Raw genomic sequence first — 15822 nt, 5'->3', positions numbered from 1 at the left:
AAAGATTCATGACTAAAAAAACTGAATAATAACCAAATCCCTTTGGAACTTGATCTCCCCATGAGGAAAAGCTAGAAGCTGAGCAGTTTACCTCCTCTCCCTGCCTTGTATATCTCTGCAGATTTGTCAAAACCTGCAGCTCTGCCACCGCCTTTTCCATGAACCCAAACTTGAACCCCAGATCACACCTAAAGACAAGCAGTACTGAGTTGGGGACAGGAGGGCTGCATTCCAGAGGCTTCCAGCTGGTCGGGGAGGGATAAACGAGAGGCTTGGGCTGTCCCAGTCAAACTGAACCTGACTCACCCCAGAACATTTCCCACTGCCTCTGAGCACCAACTGTTAGAACTTCTGGCCCAAGGCCTTATCCAGAGAGGGACCAGCAGCTCTCGTGGGGTACTCTGAGGCAGAAAAACAAAGCAAAACAAAAAAGCCCAGGAAGGATGTGAAACAGTCACCAGCTTGCCCCCTTTCTCACAGCTGGGCTTCTTATCTGCTCACCAGGCAGTTGGGGGTGGGAGATAAGAGGAGGCCAGAGAGAGAATGCCAAGCCCTTTCCCCAGAGGCCTCATTTTGAATTTAATGGGCAGGCCTTGCCGGGAATGAGAGAGCCTCGAAGCCCAAGGGACCAGGGGACAAAGGCTCTCGAGGAAGTGCAAAGAGGAGGAGGAGAGGAATGAGGGCCTGGGCATTGTGTGCGAGGAGGGCTGCCCCTCTATCTGTTTCAATCACTGGTGGGGTTAGGGTTACCCTGCATTTGGGGCCCCAGCCGCTTTGTGGGGTCTATGACATCAGCCGTTGTGATGGTAATGGATGGGCCTCTCTCAAAGGGGCATCCTTTCCTCAGCCAATGCGCATCCGCCCCCGAGAGAAGATGGAAGTTCCTCTTCCCTCAGGGTGGGGGCAGACTGTGGACCCAGAATTGGACCCAAGACAACAGCCCCCTCCTCCCAGTCTGAACCCACTGCTGAGTGTAGCTTCCAAGCCCAAGCTATGACCTTCCTCTCTCCAAAGCTCCAGAAAAGGAATGGAATCTGAACATTGAGACGCCTTTCTGGCCCTAAACAATCCTCCTATTCTCTAGGCTCAATGATGGGTCTATTTCCTCCTGTAAATGGGGCTCGTAATCTTCAACTTTTACCTTTGCTTCTAAAGGTAATTAATTGGATCTGCCTCTTGTTCTCCCCACACACGCCCCTCTCCGTTACAAGGCTCAGGTTATGCTGGGTAGATGGCTTTTCTTTCTTTCTGTTCCATGGGGTGCTTACTTTTAAAGCTGATGGAGTAAGGCCCTGCCCTCTCCAGTGAGCCCTTCTCCCGAGAAGCCTGCTGGGGCTGTTGTCTTGGGTCCAGTTCTGGGTCCAGTGCTGTGGGCACTTGAAAGGTGCCTATTATGGCACCAGCCAAAGGATTTTCAGATGTCAGTTCTGAGTGGCCAGTTCACTTCTTCCCCCAGGTATGTTTCCAGGGTTTTAGGGAAGGAGTTTTCAGGCAACACTCCCGGGAGCAAAGTGGGAGTTAAGTGGTCATCTGGATACTGGAGACAGAAAGGCAAAGGTGGGCATGGGAGAAAGTAAAATCAAAAAGACTTTTTTTTTCTGCCAGTTTGAGGAAAAACAGAAAGGCAACATAGGGCAACAAGGTAAGAGGGATGAAGATAGAGCCCACCTCAGTGGGGCCAACTGGATGAGAGGCTGACAGGGGGAGGAGATAGTTCCTGCAGGCAGGAGGTTGAATCCCAAAGAGGCCTGATTTCTAGTGAACTGTGGACTTGTCAGCTGCTTCAGATTCTGTCTGAATCCCCAGTAGCACCTAGCCCAACAAATGGCACACAGGCACTCACAGCCAAATGAATAGTGATAGGAGCAGCTTAAAGTAGGAATGGGTGCATACAAGGGGAGGGGGCTAACTATGTAAGGGCTCGTGCCTACAACCCGGAGCTTTGGGAGGCCAAGGTGGGAAGGTCACTGGAGGCCCATGAGTTTGAGACCAGCCTGGGCAACATAGCCAGACCCCTGTCTCTAAAAAGAAAATATAGCCAGATTCTCATCTCTCCAGGAAAAAAAAAAAAGCTGGGCATGGTGGTGTGCACCTGCAGTCCCAGCTACTTGGGAGACTGAGGCAGGAAGTTAACTTGAGCTAGGAGTTTGAGTCTGCAGTGAGCTATGATCGTGCCACTGCACTCCAGCCAGGATGACAGAGCAAAACCCTGTCTCAAAAAAAAAAAAAAAAAAAAAAAAAAAAAGGTTGTGAGAGCAGTACTCCTGCTGGAAGAGTATTTTGTCACTGGCATTATTTAGACTTGCCAACATATGATGGATAATAAAAAAGCAAGCAAACTTTCAGTGTGTTTTATTGTGGTTTTAAAATTCTCTACAAACATACCATCCTACGCTTATCATGCCACAGAGTAGGGAACAGGTTGGAAACAGGTTAAGAGCCAGGTGAGGAATCAAAGTAGTAGTTTAATTCCTGATAGGCAGGGTGTGGTCGTGGTGGTGGTAATGAATGAGTGTGTACATGTGCATTATGTGTGTGTATGTGGGTGTCTGACAGAACTGGAGATTTCTTCACTGAACCCTAATCCCATTTCCCATATCGAATCACCATTAACAATATGATAATATTTTTTAGATTATTTTAATCTGTATATACTGCCACAAAAAGTTTATAATCATAGTGTATTATACTATAGCTTTACTTTTCACTTAATGTATCACATATCTTTCTTTGGCAACATGTAGAATTTCTTCATCCTTTACAAAGCTTTTCCATTGCATGGATGTACCATGAGTTTATCTAAACAATTTTGAGTTGTTGAATATATGAAATGTTTCCAGCATTCTATTGCTATAAACAATATTGCCAAGATATTTGTATATATCTGTGCCCACTTGCTTAGGTATTTCTATAGCATATGGTTTCGGGAGTGGAATTGATTGTTTAAAAGCTATAATATTATAAATGTTCATAGAAATTGTATAATCACTCTTTTGAAAATCACCAATTTACTCTTTCTCCAATAGGATATGAAAGAGTCTGTGTCCGTATATATTCTGAGCCCTAAGTAACACTGATATTTTTCCATTCTTACCAACCACATAAGTAAAAAAAAAAAAAAAATGTGCAATTTACATTTCTTTCATTTATAGTGAGTTCAAGCATCTGTTGATATTTTTTGTAGTCATTTGTATTTTCTTTTTGATGAACTGGCTATCCAGATACTTTTTAAAAATTATATTGTTTTTCTTTTTCATATTTGTAGCGCTTTGCATTAGGGATTTTTACCAATTTTGTCATTTGCACTGCAACTATTCTTCCCAGTTTGCCTTTTGAGTTTTTTTCATTGGTCTGTATACAGGTAACAAAAAACTCAACTGAGCAAATGAGATTTAGTGACTGAATATTCCAAGATAGTTCAGGGGTGATATGATTCAATGACTAAGAAATGTCAAGGTCCTGTTTCCTTTCCTTCCCTCTGCTCGGCCTTTTATGGTAACAATGCTATCCTAAATCTCGCTTCCTTTGCGGTGACTGAATGGCTGCCATTTTGCTAGATTTCACATTCCCATACTATACTGTGTAGACACTGATGTCCAGCGGTCCTCTTAAAAGAGTAAGGAACATTTTATCCCATAAGCCTCCAATATTTAGAACCCTAAATTAGATGATATACCTACCCCCAAACAAACTGCATAGCAGCTAAACTATGGGGAAGATTGTAGAAGGAATATTGAAGAAACCGCCACAATATTCACTATATGGTGGAGTGTATGTTTTTGGTTTTTGTTTTGTTTTTCCATCTAGAAGGTTTTTCATTCTTGAAATGTCAGTTTATCAGGCTTTTCCTTTATGATATTTAGATTTCATGTCATATTTTGATTTTACCACTTCAAAATTATAAGAATATTGGCCCATGTTTTCTTCTGATACTTCATTTATAATATATTAATCATTTATCAATTTGAAATTTGCTTTGAGGTGAAGAATGTGACAGGGAGGGATCCAGCTTTTTTATTTTTTCCAAATAGTTAACCAGTTGTCTCACAACATCACTGATTCATTTTCAAGTATCTTTATCCCTATATTTAATTACCATTTATTTTGGGGTCTATTTCTGATCTTTATTGTTCCAAAATAGTCTGTTTCTAAGCCATTACCACATTGTTCAATTGCCATATCTTTGTCATCTGTTTTAATATCTTAATTTTTAAAAAATCAAGATTCTTAATCAGATTCAAAGTAATCTGTTTTAATATCTAGTAGTCCATTCCTACATCATACTCTTCTCTTTTAAAATGTTTCTGGACATTTGGATATTTATTCTTCCAGGGTAATTTTATAATGTGATTTTCAAGTTTCCAAAGTTTTATTGTGATTTTGATTGACACTGTGTTGACTTTGTAAAATAATTTACAGGTAAAGGACATCTTTGTAACACAAAGCCTGCCTACACAAGGCTCTGTCCATTTATCCATCACATTCATATTCCCAGACAGTTTAACATTTTCTGCATTTAGATTCTCCACATTTCCTATTTGGTACAATCATGAGTGTTTTATGTTTTCATTACTGCTTAAAATCAGATCTTTTCATTCATGTTTTTTTCTTTTTTGTTTTAATTACAAAAGTAATATGAAACGATCAGATTGACAAAAAATCTTAAAGTCTGATATTACCATGTATTGAGGAGGATATGGAAAAACAGAACCTCACAATAGTGGGAAGATCATTTTGTTCTCCTCCATCAGAATGTAGGTCTAAATGGGAAGATAAATTAATATGACTGCTTTAGAGAGTAATATGGGGACACAGACCCAGATCCCTGATCAGCATTTCAGAAATCGAAAAAGCTCTAAAAATTGAAAGTTCTTTCTTCACTCATTTGGTGGCAAGAGCCAACTTGATGGGAAGTTATCATCCTTATCCCAATTAATATTTATACTTTTCACCACAAAAAAAGTAGTATATTTGATTATGGTCTCTTTCCCAAACCCTGTTGAGGATGTTATATATGGCACATATATGGCCTTTCTAAAGTTCAGTAAATCTTCTTTTGTAATCTGGTCCCAAGGGTTTTGAACGACATATTGTGGACTTGTATTTAATAAAGTTAAATGTGCATATCCTAAAGAAATCTACCCACATGGGTACAAGGAGACATGTATAAGAATTCATTACAGCATTGCTTATAATGAAGAATCACTAGAAATAACCTAAATGTTCATCAGTGGGAGAATAGATAAATTGGGATATATATTTGTCTCATAGAATATAGCTATATATCAATTAAAATGAACTATAGCTACAAGTATCAACATGAATAAATCTTTTCAAAAGTTGTTGCATATTTTAAAGAGCGAGTTGAAGAATGATGGGAACAGTACAATTTAAACTTTGAAAACATGCATGAGAATGATAAACACCGAATTCCATATAGTGGGTATCTCTGCAGAGGAAGGGGAATAGCAGATGTTCTTACTTCGTCTATAAAGTCTAATGTCTTGTTTAAAAAATCTAAAATGAATATGGCAAAATGTTGAACTGTTTTCACAAATAGATTTGTATTCTAAATAATGTTCTCAATCTTCTTTGTGGCTGCGTAGTATTCTAAAGTGTGACTGTACTTTAATTTTTAAGCCATTTCCTCATTGCTTAACTTGCTTTCACTTTCTGATTATTACAAGAACTACTGACACAAGCATCTTTGATATCCTTTTGCATGTGTACAAATATTTCCATAGATAATGTCAACCTTTCAAAAAGTCTGTACCTGCTTATACCCTCACCAACAACACAGGAGAGTGCCCACTTCTCTGGAAAGAGGAGAAATGGCATATTAACTTGCAGTTGCCAATTTCTGTTGCCTGAATGATCTTTTCATATCTCGTTAGCCATTTTTAGTTTTTCTCAATAAATTGCTTGTTGATATCTTCATCAGTTAAAAGTGTTTTCACTATAAGTATTCAAAATGGTCCATTAATGCAGGAAAGAATAGGGTAGGGCATTTTCTGGGGGGTTTGAGGTTTTCTCCTTTCTGTTTTTTGATGTAAGAATAATTCTGGAGATGTAGGTGTAAGCAATACAAGACTGGAGCAGCTGAGCAACAGAGACCAAAGCATATTTGTATTTCGGTTCTGTCATTCTTAGCACAGAATAGATGCTTCACCTCCAGACATCACATTCACTTTCCAGGCAAGAGGAAAAAGAAAAAGCGAAGAGTTTATTCGGGCCACTCAGGCCGAATCTATCCCTTTTCATAGAAAAGGGATTTCCATCCTTCTTCAGCTTTACAGATTTCTTTCTTTCCTTAAAGTTATATAAACAATTCTCAAATGTGTTTACTTATTTATTCATTTATTTGTTGAGAGGGGGTCTTGCTCTGTCACCCAAGCTGGAGCGTGCAGTGGTATGATCATAGCTCAATGCAGCCTCAAAGCAATCCTCCCACCTCAGTCTTCCGAGTGGCTGGGACTACAGATTTAAGCTACCAACCTGGCTTTAAAATTATTTAAGTATAAATTGCTATTTAAAATTATCTTTTCATATTACCTCCTCTTACATCTATTTGGCCAGAATAGGATCACATGGCCATCCCCAAACTAAGCATGACTAAGGAGAGTAAGATCTGGCTAATACCAATAATGTTTTATATGCTGCAAGTTCCTGTAGTTGTAATCAAGGTATTTTGTTCACAGCTTTATCCTCAGTCCCTAGAAGAGTTTCTGCCACATAGAATATGCTCAGTAAATTCTGTTGCATGAACTGTTTGCATGAATGAGAAGACAAATGGGTGGGATAGGGCAGGTATTGGAAAATCAGCACCACTATCTGAACCCACCTGAGTGCTACCTGCAGGGAAGTTGAGAAAGTGAGTGTTGTCTAGATATGGAGGTTGTCCCAGTTGCTTGACCCATGGATCCTACTGATGCTAACTACATACTTGTTCATTATATATGAGCAAATATTTCTCCCAGTCTTCCACTTACTTTTTAAATAAATTTTTTATTTTGGAATAATTTGAGGTTTGTAGAAAAGTTGCAGAGTGGTACAGAGTCCTCAGTATCCCTCATTCAGTATCTCCTATTATTAACGTCTTACATTACCACATACATTTGTGAAAATTTTAAAAACCAACATTGGCACATTAGAATTAATTAAACTCAGAGCTCGTTCGGATTTAACCAGTTTTTCCAATTAATGTTTTCTTTCTGTTCCATGATCCAATCTAGGATACCGTAGTGCATTTAGCTGTCATATCTCCTTAGTCTCCTCTGCTCCATGACAGTTTCTCAGTCTTTCTTGGTTTCTCATGACCTTGACGGTTTTGAAAAGTGATAGGCTTACCCTAAAGGTACATATCCTAAAGAAATCTATCCACATGGGCACAAGGAGAAATCTATCCACATGGGCACTTCACCCTCAAGGTGAAGTGCTTTCCTCATTTTATATCAAAGGTTACATGATATCTATGTGACATAACTGGTGATGTTAAACTTTATCACTTGTTTGGGGCAGTGTCTGCCAGGTTTCTAAACTGTAAAGCAGCCCACACTTAAGGTGGCGGCGGAGGGGACAGGAGCGTTAAGTTTCTCCTCCTATGGAGACTATCCTGGTAAAATACTTGGAATTCTTCTGTAAGAAAGACTTGTCTCTTGGTCTCCATTTATTTCTTTATAATCAGTAATTTAAATAATTATTTTATGTCAGTCTGAACTTATGTGCATCTTTGTGCACTTAGTTTAGGTTTTCTTTTATTGTAATTTTTACACTGAGACATAATTCACAACATAAAATTAAAGTGCTTCAAAGTGTACATTTTAGTGGTTTTTAGTATATTCACAATGTTATGCAAACATCACCATCTAACTTCAGAACATGTCCATCATCCAAAAAAGAAACTCTGTGCCCATTAGCAACGACTGCATCTTCCCTCTTTCCCTGTCCCCTTAATGTTTCTCTCTCTGTAGACTTGCCTATTCTGGACATTGCATGTAAATGAAATCATACAATATATTGTATTTTGTGATTTAGTTATTTCACTTAGCATAATGTTTTCAAGGTTCATCCATGTTGTAGCACGCATCAGTTTTTTCATTCCTTTTGTTACCAAATAGTATGCCATTGTAAGGATATACCACATTTTCTTCATCCATTCACCTTTTTGGCTATTATGAATAATGCTGTTATGAACACTGATGTGCAAGTTTTTGTTTGAACATGTGTTTTCAATTCTCTTGGGTATATACCTAGGCATAGAATTGCTGAGTCATATAGTAACTATGTTTAAGTTTTTGAGAAACTGCCAAACTGTTTTCTAAAGCAGTTGCTTCATTTTATATTTCCACTAGCAATATATGAGAGTTCCAATTTCTCCACATTCTTGCCAGTGCTTCCTGTTTTCTGGTTCTTTTGGCTTATGCTTTTATAATAATAGTCAACCTAATGAGTATAAAGTGGTATCTCACTGTGGTTTTGACTTACATTTCCCTAATGACTAATGATGTTGAGAATCTTTCCATGTGGTTATTGGCCATTTGAATATCATCTTGAATGAAATGGCTTTTCAAATTATTTGCTTCGTTTTAAATTGGATTGTCTTTTTTCTTATTAATTAATTGTAAGAGTTCTTTACATATTCTGAATATGGGCCCTTATCAGATATATGATTTGCAAATATTTTCTCCCATTCTGTGGGCCTTTTCACTTTTTGAGTGTCCTTGATGCAAAAGTTTAAAAATTTTGATGAGTTCCAAATATATCCATTTTTTCTTTGTTGCCTGTGCTTTTGGTTTGATATCTAAGAATCTAAGAAACTTTTGCTTAATCCAAAGTCATGACAATGTATACCTTCGTTTCCTCCTAAGAGTTTTACATTTTTCGCTCTTATATTTAGGTCTTTGGTTCATTTTGAATTAATTTTTGTATATATTATAAGGTAGGAGTCCACACTGATACTGAGTTGTCCCAACACCATTTGTTGAAAAGACTATTCATTTCCATTAAATGGTCTTGACATCCATGCTGAAAAATCAATTAATTACAGATATGTGGCTTTATTTATAAACTCTCAGTTCTCTTCCATTGATCTATATACCTGTCTTTTAGTCTTATGTATTTATTTTATACTTTGGATTATAATCCAATTCCATGTTACTTATCTATGTTGTTACTTAAATTGTTCCAGGTTTGACCACTGGGAGCTCCTTTAGATTGGTTCCTGTGTGCCATTGGCATACTCCCATCCTTTTGTTTTATGAACATTTCCTTGCTTTATGGTACAAGATGCTGCAAGCTTATCTTGTACTTTCCCTGTCCCAGCCCCAGTATTATTGAGGAATGGTATTTAAAAACCAAGATCTGGGTGCTGGGTATGCTCGCTGCTATGGGAATGTCATCACTTTTAGGCTTTCAACAGAACTAGATACTGTATTATGCATGATAACATAGGTATACACAGATATCTCTAATTGTTTCTGTAGCTGTACATCTATGTATTTGTGTGTGTCATGAGGCATACCAAATATATATGGTATTATATTCATTCTAGTCTCTCCTTATTGCTTATCTCGCTCCAAGAGTAAGATCCTGTCTTCTACCATCTACCAGTCATCTACTTATTTATTCAACCCTGGTATACAGTTTCAGAATTATTAATCCATACCTTCTCCTTTCACTTAATTTAATCTTTGTTTATGGTGGCTTTCATCACACAGATATTTGAAATTTAATATAGTTTAATCATTAGTCTTTTCCTTTAGGCTCTTGAGTTTCATATTTTGCCTAGAAAAACTTTCCCACACACTACCACCACCAGATTATAAAAATATTTTAGGGTCGGGCACAGTGACTCAAGCCTGTAATGCCAGCACTTTGGGAGGCCGAGGTGAGGGGATTGCCTGAGCCCACAGGTTCAAGAACAGCCTGGGCAACATGGTGAGACCTCGTCTCTACAATAAATCAATAAAAAAATTAGCTGGGTGAGGTAGCTCAAGTCTGTAGTTCCAGCCACTTGGAAGGCTGAGGCGGAAGGATTGCCGAAGCCTAGCGGGTCAATGCTGGGGTGGCTGTGAGTGTGCCACTGCATTCCAACCTGGATGATGGAGTGAGACTCCAACTCAAAAAAAAAAAAGGAAAAAAATTTGGGTTTGGTTTACGTTTAGATATTCAATCTATTGTTTATTTTGGGTTACATAAAATGAAGATAAAACCTTTTTTCTCAAATGGCTATCTGAAGATCCTAAACACCAATTATTATTAGTCAGTCCTTTAATTCACTGCTTTGCAATCCATGGGTCTGTTTCTAGATGCTATATAGTCTACTGGTCTATTTGTCTATTTCTGTGCCTATGTGAGATCATTTTAATTTATGAACCTTAAAATTTGTCCTGATATCTAATAGAGAGAATCTTCCATCACTGATCTTTTTCAAAATTTTCTTGGGTCTCCTTGTGTGTTTAGTCTCATATAGATAAGCTTTAGAATTAATGTGTGAAGTTTCATTTTTAAAATGCCTTGGGGATTTTGGTTAGGATTACTTTGAACTTGTTCAATTTGGAATAAATTGACATCCCAGCATGGTAAATCTTTATTTAGGTTCATTTTTATGTCTTTCACAATGTTTTGTTTTTCTTCCTATAAGTCTTGCATTATTTACAAATTCACATTACTCATGTGAATCTATATGAATACTCACATTATTTGTTATAAATTTTAAATTACATTTTAAAGTTTATTATTTCAAACATACAAAAAGCTGTTGGTTACGTTCATCATGTATCCAAACAAGTTACTGCATGCTTTTATTAAATCTAATAGATTTTTCAGTTAATTACCTGGAAAATTCTATGATAGATCATCCTAATATCCATATAGATAATGTTAAGGATACTTTATATAATTTTGTGGAAATGAATATGTAAACCTAAAGAAAGATGGATGATGTTTCTAGAAAAATACATACTGGCCGGGCTCGATGTCTCAGCCTGTAATCTCAGCACTTTGGGAAGCCGAGGAGAGTGGATTGCCTGAGCCCGTGGGTTTGAGACCAACCCCGGGCAACTTGGTGAGACCTCGTCTCTATAATAAATTAAAAATTAGCCGGGCATGGTACTGCATGCCTGTAGTTCTGGCTACTTGGAAGACTGAGGCGGAAGAATTGCTGGAGCCCAGCAGGTTGATGCTGGAGTGGCTGTGAGTGTGCCACGGCACTCCAACCTGGGCAACAGAGTGAGACTCCAACTCAAAAAAAAAAAGAAAAATACATATCACCAAAATTGAGTCAGGAAAACAAATAAAACAATAATCATGAAAGAAGTTGACAAAGTTGTACAAGAGCTGTCTCTAATATTTATATATTTACACTTTAGATTATTCCTTGAATTTCTGATTTTTTTCTGATTTAATTGACTAAGACAGCTAGAGTGTTGTATAAAAATAATGGTAAGAATTTATCTCTTTCTTTGCTTTAAATGAAATGCTTCTAATGTCAGCTGTTAATCATGAGACTTGCTATTAAGTGAAGGGAGTTTTCTCCTATTCCTAGATTATTGTAAGTTTTTATAAGAAATCAGTTATCAAACGCTTTTTAAAGTTTCAGTTGGAGTGATCAATGCTTTTCCTTAATGTATTCATATAGAAAGGCCTAATGTTGATCATCTTTTGGTTCATTTATGATTTCACCCCTACTTGGTCAAGGTGATTTATTGTTTTAAACTTCTGTATTTTACTTAGTAACATTTGATTTAGGATTTTTATATAAATATACATACGATTTGTGTGTACTTTGTTTCTATGCTGCCTTCAAAAGGTTTTGTTTTGATGTGAGGAAAAAGTTTCTGAGAAATCTTATCCTTCTTCTGGTATATAAAGGGTTATCTGTCTCTTTAAATAACTTGTAGAAGTAACTCTATCTGGGAAGTGGGAAGTAGCTAGAGTGCTGGCCATTGATGACATGTGCTTCCTACAAAGTATCAGATGAGTCTAGAGGGAGGAGAAGTGGCTAAGGTGAGAGGTAGCCTACTGAAATAGATCTCTGTAAGACTTAATTTGTATATCATGGCTCTAAACAAAGTCATACCTGATTTGAAGATTCCTCTACTCTGCAGATAGAAGAAATGAGTATATTCAAGTATCAGCCTGAAAGGTGAATTAATGGACTTTTAGTTAACTAAACAACCAGGGAGGTAGGAAAACGACAGGGTTGCTAGAAGCAAAATGTTCCAGAGGAAGATCAGTTTGAAAGAAGATGGGAATTCAGTTTTGGATATGTGTGAAGACATCTTTTAGAAGCCTGATGAAGGAAAGAGAATGGACAGGGAATGCTGCCACGTGGTCGATATAATCCTCACAACTAGCCTGTCTCCATCATCAGATTAGTAAACCAAGAGGCCCAGAAAGGTCAAGTAAGTTCCCTACCGGCTTTTAATTCTAATTACCATGCCCTTTCCCTTGTCTCCCATCCTTCGTGAAATGTCAGCCCAGAGTTCAATGGCATTAAGGGAAACGTCTTTAGGCTAAGAGACATAGTGGCTTGGTTATAGGCAGAAGGGGAGAAATATTTAGAAATAACCAGGATAAAGTTGCTTGAGATAGAAGTAAGTGAAGTCTTGAAGTATACGAGAGAAAACACTTATTGAGAAAAACACTTATCGAGAGCATAGACACTGGAACCATGAAGAAGAAGAATGCACAGTCTCAGTACTTGAAATCATTTTAATCAATCAGGGAAAAGAACATATAACCAACGGCCTGACTTCCTGGCTCCCACCTACACCACCCCACTCCTTCCTCACCTCCTCCCTCCTGCTGCCGCATTGGTTTCCTGAAGCAGAAACCTTATCTATTTTAATTGCTAAGGTAGGCATGGTGTATCAGTGAGAAAGAAAGAGGATTACAGTGATGTAAGTGTTAGGATGGTCTGTACAGAATATTCTGGAGCACCAAGGAAGGTGTGACAAACTGGAGTACTTCATAAAGGATATGACATTGGTATTGAGTTTTGAAAGATAAGTAGGAGCTTACCAGGCAGTGAAAGAAAGATTTTTTAAAAAGCAGATGGGTATTAAAGGAACTACTAAAAGGAAAGATATTCAAAGCAGTGGTAACTGGTATGTGTAAAGGCATAGGTCACTTCATAACTATCAGACTGGCAAAATGGGATAATGCAAATTGAACCGGCACCTGTGTGCACCGCTGATGCGTTGGACCAGTGCAGCCTCTCCAGAGAGCCACCCAACAGAACTTAGTTGAAGTATACACATCCCTTAGGACCCGGTGAGCTCACTCCTGGTTAAATGTGCACAGAAAATGAATTCGCTGCAAACTGTAGGAGCAGGGAGTTGCAAGCAACCTAGGTGTCTGTTACTAGGGTAAATTGTGGTAGATACATGTTTTGGGATATTTTGCAGTAGTCAGAAGTAAACTCAAAGCACGTAAAGCAGCATAAATAAATCTCCAATACAGCTTCTTAAAAAAATCCAAAGCAAATGACTTCGGTAGTGCAAGATCATTTATGTAAGCTAAAAATGCATTCATAAGGCGGCACTATTTTCAAGGGTACCTGGTCTCAAACTAGGCAAAGTGGGGACCAAAGGGAGGCCCAAACTTTATCTGTAGGATGACCACTTGTATACCTAATCCTGAGTTGTATCTCACATCTTTAAACATTAAAAAAAAAGGTCAAAGAAAGAGAAAAAGCCCCCACTATTTTCAAAGGTATGCCCATCACCAGGGGCATATCCCAACACAGCAGGGTGCGTCGGAAAGTGGGGGATCCAGAGCGGGGCTGGCTAATGAAGGGGGAAAGGAAGTCGGAGTGAAGACTGCACTGGCTGAAGTACCCAGACACCGAGGAGTATGGTGACCAGTTCCCTACCCCTGAGGTCCACACGAACGACCTGGAAGTATGAAGGGCACATGCTTCCCCTTCCCCTCCTCCCACCTTCCCCGGAGAGGCTGGGCGAAGCGAAGGGAGCCCAGAACTGAGCGGGGACCGGGCGGCAGTCAGAGCGCGGTCCTGAGGGCCGCAAGCAGCCACTGACAGCTTAAGCAGAGAGGAGCCTTTTGTTTTAGAAGATGCCCTTGGGGACTTAGAGGGCCAGGAAAGACTGGGACAGTGAAGTGTTTGGAAGTCTACTTCAAAATCAGAACTCGTGTGGGAGGAGGGGTTGTGCGTGGTCTGCAGTGGTGCCATCTAGAGTCCGTGTAGGGACCCACAGCCGGCCACCTTCTTTGGGAAGAGACACAGGCATTGGCTTCACCCGTCTGGGTAGATCTTGAGGGGCTTGAAGACTTCAAGCAACATCGAGGCCAGAGTGAAGGTGTCTCTCCCTCCCCTCCTCCCATTTCCTTCTCTGCTCCTGGCGACCAGGGCACAGAAAGCAGGCGACTCAAGTTCCAATTCCTGCTCTTCCCTCTAGTTCCAGAAGTGACCTTGGACAGGTCACACCGTCTCTCTGGGCCTCACTTCCTCTGTTTTCCCTTTCCAGCTTGCACTTTCTTTGGCTCCATATTGTTTCCCTAGTAATAGCCCCCAACAGGGAAATCTTGCCTTCTCCCAAAATCCCCCCAGGTGTCTTCAAAGTCCTGACATCCTCTTTAATCTTCCAGCTCCACTGCCCCACCCTGTGAAGAGGAGCCACAAATTGGCATCGTAATGGCCTTGCTGATTGCATTATGGGTGTCTAATGCAATATGCCCTCATGAGGACCATCCATCAGAGCAGAACCCCTCCCCAAGTCCCTGACACCCCAGTCACATTAGTCAGGCAGCCCATTCATCACTACCCCACACCTCCATGGAGACTGGCCTAGACAGATGAGGGGCCAAATCAGATTTATGGGGAGGAATCGTGGAAAAAATCAGCTCCATCCATCTCCCAGACACTGAGGAGGGAGTCCTGTGTTCCCACTCCCTTCAAGGCTCCTTAGGGAAACGGGCGCTAGTTGAGAAACCAGCCAAGTCGCCTTTGTTTTCCGGAAGGCCCGTTCCTGAGCCCCGTGTTGCCTAGCACAGCCCTAGAACTGGCTCCTCGAGGGGTCCAGAATTTTTGGAGCAAAGCCTCTGCTAAGCTTGGGATGCGGTGCTCAGAGTCGGCCACAATTTTGGAGGATCCTCAGGCTGGATTCCTGGGTCAGGTTAATGGCTGCAAGGAGAGAGTGGTGAGGAGGTCAGGAGTGAGACAAGTCCTAGGGCAAGCTTCGCATGGAAGGTGACTGCACCCCAGCCTTCCACCTGGGCTAAAGGCTCATTTGAACGCTCCCCAGCCAGACCCGGTGATTCCCCCTCTGTGCATGGAGAGGACCTTGAGGGGGTTGAGAATGGGGTGGGACAAGAGGAGGGTGCCAGAATTCACGGAACATGAACCTTGCATGATTTGAGGGAACTTCTTTAAGAAAATAAAGCAAAATGATGAATTGTTGGGGTTTTGGAAGGAACTGTACAAGTGAGGATCCCCAAAAGCCTCAGCCTCCTCAGCTTCACCATGAATGTGTCTCTGCCGCATGCCTGATACTATGCCAAGTGTTTTTACATACCTTATCTTTTTAAAAAAGAATAAGTCTCATAACTGTCAATTGCCCAGTAAGGCAAGACGTATTTTCTCCATTTTTACAAGAAAACTGGGGCCTCAGAGAGACGAAGTGACTTGGCCAGAACTATACACCTGTTAAGCAACAGAACTGGTCCCATCCACCTCCCCCGATCCTCTGAGTGATGCACAAGCTTGTGCTCATTCCACTGGCCCTTGGCCTGAGTTGAGTTGCTTGGTTATGTGGAGGGCTGGGAGAGGCCTCTGGCCCAAATATCCCCTCGCTCTGCAGT

The sequence above is a fragment of the Carlito syrichta genome, unplaced genomic scaffold, assembly GCF_000164805.1.
Source record: "Carlito syrichta isolate Samal-C Ts95f unplaced genomic scaffold, Tarsius_syrichta-2.0.1 Scaffold158429, whole genome shotgun sequence".
In the NCBI taxonomy this organism is placed as follows: domain Eukaryota; kingdom Metazoa; phylum Chordata; class Mammalia; order Primates; family Tarsiidae; genus Carlito; species Carlito syrichta.
This window is presented reverse-complemented; position numbering follows the sequence as displayed.